The sequence below is a fragment of the Rutidosis leptorrhynchoides genome, chromosome 4, assembly GCF_046630445.1.
Source record: "Rutidosis leptorrhynchoides isolate AG116_Rl617_1_P2 chromosome 4, CSIRO_AGI_Rlap_v1, whole genome shotgun sequence".
Lineage (NCBI taxonomy): Eukaryota > Viridiplantae > Streptophyta > Magnoliopsida > Asterales > Asteraceae > Rutidosis > Rutidosis leptorrhynchoides.
Genome location: NC_092336.1, coordinates 608,238,082 through 608,253,531, shown reverse-complemented (window position 1 = coordinate 608,253,531; position 15,450 = coordinate 608,238,082).

Sequence of the window (15,450 nt, the reverse complement as noted above, 5' to 3'; positions counted from 1 at the left end):
TCGTGTTTCCAGGTTTTAAATCATTAAGTTAGCATATCATATAGATATAGAACATGTGTTTAGTTGATTTTAAAAGTCAAGTTAGAAGGATTAACTTTTGTTTGTGAACAAGTTTAGAATTAACTAAACTATGTTCTAGTGATTACAAGTTTAAACCTTCGAATAAGATAGCTTTATATGTATGAATCGAATGATGTTATGAACATCATTACTACCTCAAGTTTTCTGGATAAAACTACTGGAAATGAGAAAAATGGATCTAGCTTCAAATGATCCTTGGATGGCTTGAAAGTTCTTGAAGCAGAATCATGACACGAAAACAGTTCAAGTAAGATTTTCACTCGAAATAAGATTGTTATAGTTGTAGAAATTGAATCAAAGTTTTGAATATGAATATTACCTTGAATTAGAAAGATAACCTACTGTAAATAACAAAGGTTCCTTGATCTTAGATGATTACTTGGAATATATTAGAAAGCTTGTAAGTAGACTTGCAAACTTGGAAGTATTCTTGATTTTTATGAAACTATACTTATGGAATTTATGAAGCACACTTAGAACTTGAAGATGGAACTTGAGAGAGATCAATTAAATGAAGAAAATTGAAGAATGAAAGTGTTTGTAGGTGTTTTTGGTTGTTGGTATATGGATTAGATATAAAGGATATGTAATTTTGTTTTCATGTAAATGAGTCATGAATGATTACTAATATTTTTATAATTTTATGAGATATTTCATGCTAGTTGCCAAATGATGGTTCCCACATGTGTTAGGTGACTCACATGGGCTGCTAAGAGCTGATCATTGGAGTGTATATATGTGACGATCGCTCCAAATCCATACGGACAATACGTCATTCATTGATTTCATTGCGAGGTATTTGACCTCTATATGATACGTTTTGTAAACATTGCATTCTTTTAAAAAGGCACACCATAAATGAATATTTAAATCAAAGGTTTTCGACATCTGATGATTTCTACATATAGACAATCACCGTAAATAATAGTTTACAATAGTACTTCCGTTGACAATGCAGTCAAAATAAGATACATGGTGATAATTTGGTGAATGCAACGTTTCCTTGAAAAGTATGTCATGTAAGACTCCATGCACATAGCTTGTCTAACATATAAGCAACAGCGAAAGACTTCTATGAAACCTGAGAATAAACATGCTAACAAGTGTCAACACAAAGGTTGGTGAGTTCATAGTTTTAATGTTTCGCATAATCTGTGTATAAAGGTGGATCACAAGATTTCAGTTGTTTCATCCAGAAACGTTTATCAAAATATTCTACAAGATTGAGCACCCTGGTAACTAAACTTAACGTATATATAATTTGTACCCTTTGTATAATCATCTTAATAGTACACGCAAACCAACGTGTACGCTTCTCAAATAGCATACGTCCGTTAAAAGGCTAGCGCTCTAGCTCGGACGGGGATATCAAGCCCTATGGATCCATATACTACTACTCGCGCCCATCAGTTCTTATAACCGGCAGTTACTAGTTACCAAAGCTAAGGGATTTTCGGTTCAAACTCGGTGTAGAATTTAGTATGTACTTGTATCCATTGCGTTTAAAATAAAGTGCATGTATTCTCAGCCCAAAAATATAGATTGCAAAAGAAATTAAAAAGGGAGCAAATGAAACTCACCTTAGCAGCACATAAAGTTGTTCACCAAAACGTGACCGAAACTCGGAATATCAAATAACCGTAGATCTCAACCTAGAGAACATATGTTGGTCAATAAATGTCTATCAAGCTAGGTCAGGTCATAGTGTATAACAATCCTAATGCTCGAGATCGACATACAAAAGTTATCCAAAGTCGTTTCAAAAAGTCAATTTTGACAATAGTTCAACAAAACGAGACATACCTTATATAAGGATTCATTTACTCGGTTGGTAATATTCAAAAATCCAATTTATCAATCTCGTAAACAAGTTGTTTAAATCTTAATTGTAGATTCAAAAGCAATTTCAATTAACGTTAATCATAATTCAGTTGATCATATCTTTTAATCCGTTCATCAAAATTATTCGATATCTAAATGAAAAGTTATTGATTTTTCGCCAGCTTTCCAAAAACATGTATATCATATACCTTTTACCAGTAATATATGTATTTACTTCGTGATTCATCATAATTGTTTAACGACAAAATTTAGCATACAAGCATGCATAAATATATATACTCGAGCACTAGACATGGATACACAATTAATGTATAAAAGATGAAATATGAGTGCTTACGTATCAATATTGAGATTCAATATTGTAGGAAAGTACGTAGACGCAACAGAGATGATAAACACTAGATTTGATTCACAAATATACCCTCGAACATTACCCATAACCTCCTTGACAATAACCCATAATTTCCTTAGCTCTATCCCGCTCAAAAACCCATTTTGAAGGTGACACGCTCATAACCTCGTCGTAGTATTTTAGGTATATATACTACTAATAATAATATTATAATAAGATTAATAATAATAATAATAATAATAATAATAATAATATAAAAATAATAATAATACAGAGGAATGAATCGAGCTTTTATAGTATGTGGCCTGCTACAGTACCTCATGCGATCGCATGAGTTTTCAGTGTTTTTGCCATGCGATCGCATGGCCGCCTTATCCTGTTTTTGTTTGCTAGTTCGTCGACATCAAATAGTGTACTGTAGCAAATAGTGTTTATTGTAGCAAATAGTGTTTACTGTATCAAATAGTGTTTTACTGTAGGAAAGTCATTTTACTGTAGCAAATAGTGTTTTACGGTAGGAAAGTCGTTTTTACTTGTACATATATATATATATACATACATATAAGTGTTCATGAATCGTCGAGAGCAGTCAAATGTAATTTAATACATGAAACAGTTCTAAAATTTTAAGATTCAACTTCATAGACTTTGCTTATCGTGTCGGAAACATTAAATCATTTAAAGATAAAGTTTAAATTTGGTCAGAAATTTCCGGGTCATCACAGTACCTACCCGTTAAAGAAATTTTGTCCCGAAATTTAAGTGAGGTCGTCATGGCTAACAATAGAAATGTTTTCATGACGAATATGAGTTGATAAATAGAATTTTATCACCGTTGAATTATATGGATAAAACAATCCGATTTCTCGAAGCGTATGAGAGAAGTTATCGTAAAAGAGTGAAATGAAAGAATAGAGATTCGTCTTAGCTTTTGACGTAGTTACGATTGATTTTCGGAATTTAAGGAATAGAAAATCTTCATAATCTAAATAAGATTTGATTCTTCGGAATTTGCGGAAATTAGGATTTTCTTTGATTAAATGCGTAATCTGTCTCGATTGCTATAAATTGACCTCTTCCGTTTCATTTATTTTCACCACTCCTATAATCTTCTTTCTTATTTCATACATCCCAATAGATTGTGAAAATGCTTAATCCAGTTCTGATTCTTGATATTTTCCTGGCTATCGTATCCTTCATTCTTCTTTTTCATCTGCCACCAGAGGAAGTTATTTTCTTCTACTATTACCTTGGGGTTATAGTGTTTTTCATTCTCCCGTGTCTTTATATTGCTATACGCATTGATATACACGGTTTGTAATTTCGGGGTTGTTATCGGGCTTTATGTTCTCCATTATATTTCGGAGCTTCATGCTTTCGTTTTCTCTTCCCGACCTTAAGTCAAGCGAATAATGGTCCAGAATTCGTAGGTATGAATTTCAGAATAAACATAATTAATGTTCTAAGAAAGAAACGGTAATGGCACAATCCGACTTGTCAAATTACCAGAATATCCGAAAAAGACCGAATCATCAAGAAATATATTTTCTTGATATATTTAGAGATTATATAGAATGAAAGAGTTATGTAACATGGTTTATGATGAGGCTGTGATCTGTGAACCTTTGTCACGTTCCATTAGAAACTCAACATGACTTACTGTAATATAATCACGTTGATCAAGTGTCATTATATTATACTAACTCATGCTTCAGTTCCCAACATTACTTCAAAACATCCATTTTTTTCGAATTTTTCAGATTTTAGAAACTAAAATAGTTTCTTTTATGATGTAACACAGATAGCGCGAAGAGGTAATGATTTCAGATAAGAATAGTTTCGAAAAATATCTTCAGAAATATGGAGGATATTTATAATGGGAGATACGATGATATCTTAGAATATTTAAGATAAGATGATGATGAAGAATATTGTCCGCAAAGGTTTTAGAGTAAGGAGCAAGGTATTCGCTAATGATTTCAACAGACTCTGAATCATTTGGATTCTTTGAAGGTAGATTTAGTCTTTGTGATTTGTCCACAGCCTCCTTCATGGTCTGCTCAATCCGTTTTTCAATTCTAAACCTTCTCTTTTTCTATGCTTTACCACCATACTATTCTTTATCATCAAACTTTTGACTGTTAAGGTCGTTTACAGTTTTTGCTGCTTCATCAACATTTTTTCAAAATTCGGAGAACTAGTTTCGTAGTTTGGGGTGTTTTTCGGAAACTTCACATTCGAAGTATGTAAGTCCAGGAGGTAGACGTTATATGTACACATATAACTGTTGGCGTAGACGTGCTACAAGATTTCAAGATACTGATTGCTAATTCCCGATAGTTGGTATGGCAATTGCCGTTACAAGATGTGGATGAGTACATGATACAGTTTCAATGAGTATAAGGATTTTTTGGAAGGTCAAAGATCAATGAAGTTGTTGGTAAATTTACTGCTAATGTGGTGGAACATGAAAGGTTCCCCAGTAACGAAAACGTATATGCCAAAATTACAAGTCTGAAAGGTCGTCGTTGACTGGTTGAATGGTTGATAATACTGGATACTTTGAAAAGGAATTGCAAGGTTATTTTTGGTAAAAACAATACCAAAGGATCTTTTACAGTTTTGAAGTCAAAGTATAGCTTTGAAAGATGTAGAGATCTAAGAATGATTTTACCAGTTCAGAGTTATGACTTGGATTCTGATCCGTCAATATCAGAATATGTAATTGAATTTGTATGAAAACGATTGTATATCGCTGTGATCATAGTTAATAATTTTTGAATCAAAGTTGAAGAATGTACAATATAACATATTAATTGTGAACTTATATATTTCCCGAGTATTACCTACCCGTTAAAGATTTCACAATTAATACTTTGTACAAAAGAATTTTTATTACCGTTTTTATGAAAATATATGTATGTATATTTTCTTCAGATGTAATACAGATTTAATGAGTTAATATCATATTAAGCTCATTTGATTTTTGGCTTGAATTAGAAATGAATAATCTCTAAAATATTAAAGATTACATAATCTTTGCGGAGTATTTCGCTAATGAAATCAATACTTCATTATTTATTCTTACTGATATTCCTTGGTGAAGGGTGTTGATATTCGTGGAATTCTTGCAAACTTCGCAAGGTGCAAATGATGTTTTCTAGAAAGTTTCGAGTGCATCGAAGATGAAAGTGTAAAATCAACCATATTATTGAATAATACACTTGGTTTATTATGAAACGGAATTCTTTGGGTTGAAACAGAGATTGTAGTTAACGAAGGTTAAGTTGTTAACGAAGGATGTACATCATAGCATATTAGTAATATGAATTTAACCGAGTAGTATTTACCCTTTTTCAATTCATACTTAATAGCTTAGTACGAAAAGATTTATGATGGTTTTAAAATATATATATAAGATATACATATAAATTCTTCAGAGGGAATGAGTTAATATTTCATAACTCGTTGATACAAATATACGCGTTGTTGACTTGTAATAATATCCACGGTGCTTTCTTGAACTGGCAGAGCTTGTGATGTTAGAGGTGCTGATGATTCTAATGATGTTGACAGCACTAACTGTGCTGGTGAGGCTAAGGGTACTATTGATGCTGTTGGTAAAACAAGTCTAGCTTGTACCTTACGCATCATTCTTGTCAGGGTTTCTATTCTTCCTTCTATTTATCTGATTTACGGTTAGAACTGGGATAAATAATCTCTAAGATTTTAGAGATTACATAATCACCGTAGAATATTTCTTCGATGAAGTTATGAATCAGTACTTCATCATTTATTGTTGTTGGCACTCCTTGGTATCTACGGTGCGTATGATGTTGATATCTGAAGTACAGTTTTTAGATGTGATATTGAGGTGTGGGATGCGGATGTGGTTGTTGGTGGTGGTAATGGTACTGTTGTTGTTGATGATGGTGGTACTGGTTATGCTGCTGGTGCTACTGCTGGTGTTTGTAACCTTCGCACCATATTCTCCAAAGCCACTACCCGAGCGCGAAGCTCGTTGACTTCCTCTATTATACCGGGATGATCGGTGGTTCGGACGAGCGGACGAATAAGATTTAGAATGTGAGATAGTATATAATCATGACTAGATACTCTGGAAATGAGAGAGAAAATGGTATTACGAACAGGTTCGCCGGTAAGTGCTTTAGGTTCTTCGCCAAGAGGGCAATGTGGTGGATGGAAGGGATCGCCTTCTTCTTGTCTCCAATGACTAAGTAAGCTACGAACCCATCCCCAATTCATCCAGAATAGATGATGGCTAATTGGTTGATCCATTCCGGTTACACTGTCTTCGGAGTTCATGTGAATATCCATATCAGAATAGCTGTCGGAATTTAAGGAATTTGAACTAGATACGTGATCCATCTTGTATAATCAGTGAATTGATTTTTGATATAAGATAGATTTTAGAATTTAGATTGGTACTCCTCAATACATAATTTACATATGTATATATAATACCAAAATCCCGTAAATTACGGAGAAATTTTCGGAAGATGTCAGGAAAAGTTTACAGTAACAGATATGCTAAGATATGAATTTTCTCGGTACACTATCTATGCAGTAAATGCAGTAAGACGTGTCTTGACTTAGGAATGATAAGCAAGTAATTTTTGACGATAAATGGTAAGCAAAACTTGGTAAAAACATATACGGTCATAGTCCAGACTCACTAATGCATCCTAACAATAACCAGTTAGACATACTCATGCAAGACGTGGTTCACTAGGACCAACGCTCTGATACCAACTGTGACGATCGCTCCAAATCCATACGGACAATACGTCATTCATTGATTTCATTGCGAGGTATTTGACCTCTATATGATACGTTTTGTAAACATTGCATTCTTTTGAAAAGGCACACCATAAATGAATATTTAAATCAAAGGTTTTCGACATCTGATGATTTCTACATATAGACAATCACCGTAAATAATAGTTTACAATAGTACTTCCGTTGACAATGCAGTCAAAATAAGATACATGGTGATAATTTGGTGAATGCAACGTTTCCTTGAAAAGTATGTCATGTAAGACTCCATGCACATAGCTTGTCTAACATATAAGCAACAGCGGAAGACTTCTATGAAACCTGAGAATAAACATGCTAACAAGTGTCAACACAAAGGTTGGTGAGTTCATAGTTTTAATGTTTCGCATAATCTGTGTATAAAGGTGGATCACAAGATTTCAGTTGTTTCATCCAGAAACGTTTATCAAAATATTCTACAAGATTGAGCACCCTGGTAACTAAACTTAACGTATATATAATTTGTACCCTTTGTATAATCATCTTAATAGTACACGCAAACCAACGTGTACGCTTCTCAAATAGCATACGTCCGTTAAAAGGCTAGCGCTCTAGCTCGGACGGGGATATCAAGCCCTATGGATCCATATACTACTACTCGCGCCCATCAGTTCTTATAACCGGCAGTTACTAGTTACCAAAGCTAAGGGATTTTCGGTTCAAACTCGGTGTAGAATTTAGTATGTACTTGTATCCATTGCGTTTAAAATAAAGTGCATGTATTCTCAGCCCAAAAATATAGATTGCAAAAGAAATTAAAAAGGGAGCAAATGAAACTCACCTTAGCAGCACATAAAGTTGTTCACCAAAACGTGACCGAAACTCGGAATATCAAATAATCGTAGATCTCAACCTAGAGAACATATGTTGGTCAATAAATGTCTATCAAGCTAGGTCAGGTCATAGTGTATAACAATCCTAATGCTCGAGATCGACATAAAAAAGTTATCCAAAGTCGTTTCAAAAAGTCAATTTTGACAATAGTTCAACAAAACGAGACATACCTTATATAAGGATTCATTTACTCGGTTGGTAATATTCAAAAATCCAATTTATCAATCTCGTAAACAAGTTGTTTAAATCTTAATTGTAGATTCAAAAGCAATTTCAATTAACGTTAATCATAATTCAGTTGATCATATCTTTTAATCCGTTCATCAAAATTATTCGATATCTAAATGAAAAGTTATTGATTTTTCGCCATCTTTCCAAAAACATGTATATCATATACCTTTTACCAATAATATATGTATTTACTTCGTGATTCATCATAATTGTTTAACGACAAAATTTAGCATACAAGCATGCATAAATATATATACTCGAGCACTAGACATGGATACACAATTTGCGGGATATGTCAGGTAAAGTTTAAAGTAACAGATACGATAAGATATGATTTAGCAGATACGCTAAGATATGAATTTTGTCTATACACTACTCATGCAATTAATGTAGCAAGACGTGTCTAGACTAGTAATGATAAGCAGGTAATTTCCTAAGAATGATAAGCAGATGATTTCTGACTAAAAATGATAAGCAAAACTTTTGACATGCAGACACGGTCGAAGTTCAGACTCACTAATGCATCCTAATGACTTATCAGTTAGACACACTAATGCAGACATGGTTCGCTAAGACCACCGCTCTGATACCAACTGAAAGGACCCGTTCATATACATTATAAACGATTCACAATAGTTGATTACATTGCGAGGTATTTGACCTCTATATGATATATTTTACAAACATTGCATTCGTTTTTAAAAGACAAACTTTCTTTACATTGAAAATTGACAGGCATGCATACCATTTCATAATATCCACTATCCAACTATAAATTAATTTAATAATAATCTTTGATGAACTCAATGACTCGAATGTAACGTTCTTCGAAATATGCTATGAAAGACTCCAAGTAATATCTTTAAAATGATCAAATGCACAGCGGAAGATTTCTTTAACACCTGAGAATAAACATGCTTTAAAGTGTCAACCAAAAGGTTGGTGAGTTCATTAGTTTATCATAATCATTTATTTTCATCATTTTAATAGACCACAAGAATTTCATTTCCAGTTCTCATAAATATACGTCCCATGCATAGAGACAAAAATAATCATTCATATGGTGAACATCTGGTAACTGACATTAACTAGATACATATAAGAATATCCCCTATCATTCCGGGATCCTCCTTCGGACATGATATAAATTTCGAAGTACTAAAGCATCCGGTACTTTGGATGGGGTTTGTTAGGCCCAATAGATCTATCTTTAGGATTCGCGTCAATTAGGGTGTCTGTTCCCTAATTCTTAGATTACCAGACTTTAATAAAAAGGGGCATATTCGATTTCGATAATTCAATCATAGAATGTAGTTTCAATTACTTGTGTCTATTTCGTCAAACATTTATAAAAGCGCATGTATTCTCAGTCCCAAAAATATAAAAGGTAAAAAGGCAAATTAAACTCACCATACTGTATTTCGTAGTAAAAATACATATAACGTCATTGAACAAGTGCAAGGTTGGCCTTGGATTCACGAACCTAAATTAATTATATATAATTATGTGTTGGTCAATATTTGTCTAACAAATTAGGTCAAGTCATAGTGTATCACAATCCTAATGCTCGAGACTAATATGCAAAAGTCAACAAAAGTAAATTTGACTCAAAATAATTTTCAAAAATCTATACATGATTAATATATAGTTTAAATATCGTCGTTTTATATTTTTAAATATTTTTAAAAGATTTATTAGAGTAATAATATAATTTATTTATTAATAAATAAAATTTTATATTAAATTTATGTAATAAAATATACTTTTATACATATTAAGTAATAAAATTTATAGGGTTCATTTAATATCATAAAGATAATATGATAGGTATTATTAAAGTAAGTTATTACACGTAGTAAAATATGTTTGTATCACATATTTATTTGATAAAATAATATCTATAATGATAGTAAGTAAAAGTTGTATTATTTTGTAATAATAATTATTATTATAAAAATATCAATATTTATAATTACTAAGATGACATTATGATAAAACGATAATTCTAATTATGATAACTTTAATATTTACGATAATTTTTAATAATAATTCTATTTAAAATAATAATAATAATAATGATATTTTATAGTAACAATGACATTTCTATTAAAATGATAATTTTTGTTAAAATGATAGTTTTAATACTAACGATACTTTTAATAATAATAGTAATGATAAAAATAATAAGAACGATAATTTTATCTAAATCAATATCTTATAATATTTTAATTTCATCATGATACTCTTACTCATTATTTCCTAATCGTTTCGTTTAATAGCTTTTAATCGTCTTTTATATCGTGTTCATAATAATGATAATAATAGTAATCAAAATAATTAGGTGTTACAATTATTTGTTTTAATTACACTAATATTAATAATGATAGTTACTATAACATTATTAACGATAATACTAATAATTATCTTAATGATAATATAGTAATAATAATAATAACAATAACAATAACCATTTTTAAATAATGATATATATATTAATAATGATAATAATAATAATACTAATACTAATACTAATAATAATAATAATAATAATAATAATTGGATAATAATAATAATACTAATTATAACTTTAACGATAATAACGATAGTAATAATAAAAAAATAACAATTTTTAATGATAAATCCCTTTTATTGATAAAGATAATAATAATGATAATAATAAGATAAAACTAGAACGACGATAAAAACGACGATAATAATAATCATTTTTAATAAAAATATCGAAAATTCAATTGATTATAACTTCTAATCCGTTCATTGAAACCATTCGATATCTAAAGGAAAAGTTCTTAATTTTTCGCTAGCTTTCCAAAGACATGCATATCTTATACCTTATCTCAACCGCAAGTGTAAATAATTCAATATTCAACCTAACCTGTCTAAGGGCAATATCAAAAGTACAAGCATGCATAATCCTAAATACTCGAGCACTAGTCAGGGATACACTATTAGTATGTAAAAGTTAAATTATGAGTACTCACGTATCAATATTGAGATTCAATATTGCAGGAAAGGTACGTAGACGCAACGGAAATGATAAACACTATATTGACCTCACGAGCATACCCATGAACCATACTCAATCACCTCCATAGCTATAACCCATAATTTCCTTAATCCTATCCTACTCGAAAAACAATTTCGAAATCACTCGGACAGCACTCTGTCGTAATATTTTATGTATACTAATAATATCTTGAAATAATACGGAGTAAATATATATATGTAAATCGATTGAGAGAGTTTAGAGAAAAATATTTTCAAGTTTCTATGAAATAATGAAACCTATTGAATTCTATTTATAATAGATTTTTGAATTATTAAAGTGAATTATTAAAGTATGAATTATTAAAGTGAATTATTAAAGTGAATTATTAAAGTATGAATTATTAAAGTGAATTATTAAAGTGAATTATTAAAGTATGAATTATTAAAGTGAATTATTAAAGTTAAAGTAAAGTAAAAATAAAGTAAAGGTAAAGTTTAAGTATAGTAAAAGTATAAAACTATGTACGTATAATACGCATATAAATATATATAATATTAATTTAAATCGTTATATATATTTAATAAAATAAAATATAAATATCGTTATCTTTATCATACTAGTTAAGTAATGAGTTGTCAAAAGTGGTTCTAGATATTTATAAAAGTTATATACGTTTTAATAATAAAGTTCTTTTTAAACTGAAAACGTTTTTGTACGTTTGAAACTAAATAGATCATTCGAGTCTTTATGAGATTCAATCTTCCAGTATCCTTTGTCTAGTTCTCAATGATTGACAATTTGTTCTTATTTATAAATCACTTTACCATTTTCCGAATATTGTTAAAATGGAAAGATTTCTCAAATCAACGTGGGCCTTTCAACAGAGACTTGTAATCATAATTCAATATATCTGATAATTCAATCATTTGATCTTATCTTCTAATTCCATTGATAAACATTTTGAAACAGATACAATCATATAAAGTATTTAATCTAATATTTTGTTTACGTTTCAAGTTATAATATATATACACATATACATATATAATCATATTCATTTAATAGTTCGTGAATCGTTGGAACTTGGTCGAGGTTGAATGAATGTACGAACATAGTTTAAAATTCTTGCAATTTAACTTAACAAATATTGCTTATCGTGTCGGAAACATATAAAGATTAAAGTTTAAATTTGGTTGGAAATTTCCGGGTTGTCACAGTACCTACCCGTTAAAGAAATTTCGTCCCGAAATTTGAGTGGAAATGTTGTGAATGATAATAAGTATGTTTTCATGATGCATACGGGCTGAAAATTAGAGTTTTATCATCAGCGAATAATTTGGATAAACAATCCATTTATATGAAGAGTACGAATGAAGCTAACATAGAAGAGTGAAATGAGTAAGTGTAGATTCATCTAATCATTTGACGTAGATATGATTGATTCCCAGATTTCAAGGGATTTGAGGAAAATCTTCTTAATAAGATTTGACTCTCCGGTAATCAAGGGAATTAGGATCCGCTTTAAATGCGATCGTCTATTTTAATTGTTCTGTCAGAGATTCTCTTATAAATTCACCTCCTTCATTTCCTTACAACTCACACCTTCTGTTGATGCATTTTATGCAAGTCCCTAGACATCTACCCACGTCCATTGCAGGTACAACAGTTTACAGGCCACCATGATTGCTCGTTATTATCCTATCCGTGTTTGTATGTGGTTACAGGAACTGCAGGAACGAGATTTAGATGTTTGACTATGTTAGACTTAGTCAGACGTACGAGTGAAGCCTCACTAGTACGGCTGACAGGCTCATACGCATAGTTGATGCTGAGCTAAGTCACAATTACAACCTAAATGAGAAGACACGAGTGAGTGATCACCCGTACGGCTGATGAAGCCAACTCATACGTATGATGAATGAATCGTATGGGTGAGTCAACAGCAGGGGTATATAAAGTCTTATGCTCTTCATTTTAGGTTAAGCCTCTCATTTGTTACACACATTCAGATCTAGTGAGCTCCTCCGATTCTCTCTCAGTCCAAATTACCCAGGTGGTGAATAATAGCTCTAGGTGTTGATCTAATCACACTTGATTTAGTTGTGGTTTGACTAAATTAATCAAAAAAAAAAAACTTAACATATTCACTAGAGGGTTTGATTCACTTATTCCGCCATTGTGTGAGTTAAATCTGTTGATTTCTAAGTTCCTAGTCATGTTTCATCACCTTCTATTCTTTCCCCCTCAATTCATATTTTAAAGTATTCATCAATATTGTAGTGACCCGAACTTTTCCATGTTTATATATATTAATTGAGATTTATATTTACATGATTAAATGTTTCCAACATGTTAAGCAATCAAACTTGTTAAGACTTGATTAATTGAAATATGTTTCATATAGACAATTGACCACCCAAGTTGACCGGCGATTCACGAACGTTAAAACTTGTAAAAACGACATGACAATATATATATGGATATACATATGGTTAACATGAGATTATGATAAGTAAGTATCTCCATAAGTATATTAACAATGAGTTATATACATATAAACAAGACTACTAACTTAAGGATTTCGAAACGAGACATATATGTGACGATTATCGTTGTAACGACATTTAAATGTATATATATCATATTAAGATATATTAATATATCATAATATCATGATAATATAATAATTTAACATATCATTAGATATAATAAACAATGGGTTAACAACATTAATTGAGATCGTTAACTTAAAGGTTTCAAAACAACACTTACATGTAACGACTAACGATGACTTAACGACTCAGTTAAAATGTATATACATGTAGTGTATTTAGATGTATTAAAATACTTTTGGAAGACTTCAAGACATATATCAAAACACTCATACTTAACGAAAATGGTTACAGTTACTTTCCCATTCTTTTCTTTCATCAAGAATTCTAGTCGTATTCTTACCCGTATTATACACAGCTTCAAAACGTACTTACTATGGGTATATACCAATAGGAACTAGCATGAGATTCCACTCTTGATTATGTCATGTATGACTAATCAATTTTAACTTCTACCATGAGCTAGTCAACTAACTAGAAATTCTTTTAACCCCACTCACCACTCACCAATTACCACTCATCATTCACTCCATTTCACTTCCAATTCTCTTTCTAATTCTCTCTCAACACACACACTATTATGAACGTATTTTTCCAGTAGTTAATCATCATCTTCATCAAAAATCACTTCAAGAATCAAGCTATAATCATCATAGGAAGAACACTTCAAGAACACTTCAAAAATCCCTTCAAGTTTACTAATTTACTTCCAAGCTTTCTAATCCATTCCAAGTAATCATCTAAGATCAAGAAACCTTTGTTATATACAGTAGGTTATCTTTCTTATTCAAGGTAATATTCATATTCAAACTTTGATTCAATTTCTATAACTATAAACTATCTTAATTCGAGTAAAAATCTTACTTGAACTTGTTTTTGTGTCATGATCCTACTTCAAGAACTTTCAAGCCATCCAAGATCCTTTGAAGCTAGATCATTTCTTGTCACTTCCAGTAGGTATACCTACTAAACTTGAGGTAGTAATGATGTTCGTAACATCATTCGATTCATATATATAAAACTATCTTATTCGAAGTTTAAACTCGTAATCACTAGAACATAGTTTAGTTAATTCTAAACTTGTTCGCAAACAAAAGTTAATCCTTCTAACTTGACTTTTAAAATTAACTAAACACATGTTCTATATCTATATGATATGCTAACTTAATGATTTAAAACCTGGAAACACGAAAAACACCGTAAAACCGGATTTACGCCGTCGTAGTAACACCGCGGGCTGTTTTGGGTTAGTTAATTAAAAACTATGATAAACTTTGATTTAAAAGTTGTTATTCTGAGAAAATGATTTTTATTATGAACATGAAACTATATCCAAAAATTATGGTTAAACTCAAAGTGGAAGTATGTTTTCCAAAATGGTCATCTAGACGTCGTTCTTTCGACTAAAATGACTACCTTTACAAAAACAACTTGTAACTTATTTTTCCGACTATAAACCTATACTTTTTCTGTTTAGATTCATAAAATAGAGTTCAATATGAAACCATAGCAATTTGATTCACTCAAAACGGATTTAAAATGAAGAAGTTATGGGTTAAACAAGATTGGATAATTTTTCTCATTTTAGCTACGTGAAAATTGGTAACAAATCTATTCCAACCATAATTTAATCAAATTGTATTGTATATTATGTA